Source organism: Salvelinus sp. IW2-2015, unplaced genomic scaffold (genome assembly GCF_002910315.2).
Source record: "Salvelinus sp. IW2-2015 unplaced genomic scaffold, ASM291031v2 Un_scaffold5092, whole genome shotgun sequence".
Lineage (NCBI taxonomy): Eukaryota > Metazoa > Chordata > Actinopteri > Salmoniformes > Salmonidae > Salvelinus > Salvelinus sp. IW2-2015.
In genome coordinates, this window is record NW_019946358.1 from 40,383 (window position 1) to 42,252 (window position 1,870).

General features: G+C 36.1%; 1 pseudogene; it reads right to left on the reverse strand.

Annotated features, from left to right (window-relative positions):
- The window catches only part of LOC112077958 (ribonuclease inhibitor-like), an 11,432-nt pseudogene extending 11,365 nt beyond the window's left edge, over window positions 1-67 (reverse strand).
- Window positions 68-1,870: the final 1,803 nt, after the last annotated feature.

Genomic DNA, 1,870 nt, shown 5'->3' on the forward strand with positions numbered 1-1,870 from the left:
AAAATAAATGGGAAAATTGGAGAGGAGAAATGAGACAGTGTTGTTTAACTCACTGACCATGACCCATGAGTTATTCTTACCTTTGTTCAGTAGAAAAGTCTCCCTCTCTGAAGTCTATAAACATATCCATTGACCGGTCACTCTTCATGGACACACAGCTGGGTACAGGGGAGGCTGGTCTCTCCTGCTTGATTGGACTTCAACACAACAGAGACAAACATTAAGTATTTAATCTACTTTGAGCTCAAATGGGGAAACGTTATAATAGATTCATTCCAAATGGCTATATATCCATTTCCAGAAAAGTTGGTAAATTAGATGTTATTGTTTAAAGAAACTATAAAAGTGATTGATGTGTTTTTTCACTATCTAATCATGGCATGCGATTTTTTAATGACAGACATGTGTTCGTTTAAAATCTATCACTTGATGGTTTCATTTCAGAGAGACAAATAATCATGTTTTATTGCAAAATTTTACATGTCTGCCTCACTTTCAGAGAAATAATTAGTACTGCTAGGTTTTATACAGTCAAATGTTACTGGCTGGCTAGATTCAGTCTTATGTAGCAACATTTAAATTGTGTTTTTTACATTGGATAAAAGTAGTGACTCAGAGCTAGAAAATAGTATATAATACACTCCAGTTGAGGAACAATGGGAAAGTAATTCTGCTTTGGAAGATGATAAACTTGAAACCTCAAAATGTTCTTTGAATATTTTGGTACACCTACTGGAGAGCTCTTCTTTGTCTACAGGGGTGTTACTTTGGCAGATAATGTCACCCATCTAAAATAATTGTTTTTATATATATATATAATGAACTAAATGTATGGTGTTTTTGGTTTATGTCAGTTTCATTGTTTGTGTAACGTCCTGACCAGAGTTCTTATGTGTTTTGCTTGTTTAGTGTTGGTCAGGACGTGAGCTGGGTGGGAATTATATATTGTGTGTATAGTTCGTCTGTTTCTGTGTCCAGCCTAATATGGTTCTCAATCAGAGGCAGCTGTCAATCGTTGTCCCTGATTGAGAATCATATATAGGTGGCTTGTTTTGTGTTGGGGATTGTGGGTGGTTGTTTCCTGTCTCTGTGTTTGTGTTCTGCACCAGATAGGTCTGTATCGGTTTGCCACTGTAACGGCTGTCTTTGGTTATTTTGTATTTGTTTAGTGTTCACAGTAGTTTTTGTTATTTAAAACATGTTGAGCACTGGCCTACGCTGCGTGTTGGTCCGATCCTGTTTCACCCCCTCTTCTAGTGAAGAAGGGAAGGCCGCCGTTACAGGGAACAAAAGACATGGAAACAGTTCCTTAGGTGTTGTTATTGACACAATCTCTGTTTATCCCTACTTCATCTCAGTCTTATTCCATGCAGGGCAAACCAAACAAAGACTCAGGAAGGTACCTAGATGCCAGGTAAATCAAGGAATGCAAAGTATTGACGGTAAAACTGATCATATAACCGTATTGATCAAAAGAATGAGGAAACACTGACAATAATGGGTTTCTCAGAAACTATTTAAAAACACTCTTTTTACTGTAAAATACACACCTCTGGAACTGGAACTATAAATAAATTTACTCTATATGGCAACTCATTAAGGAGTTACTCTGCCAACAATGACTTTATATGAGTCTTTTAAACGCATTAAAGGCAACTCAACCAAAAAATCACTTCTCTGGTTTAAACGCTATGTCTTAAACCTTTAATGTCTAACTTTATGTACAGAAAGCAATGTCTAAACCTTTAATATGTTACAGAACTGTCTGAAACCTTTAATATGTTACAGAACATGGTTCTGAACCTTTAAGAATGTTACAGAACATGTCTGAACCTTTAATATGTTACAGGAAATGTCTGTAACCTTTAAT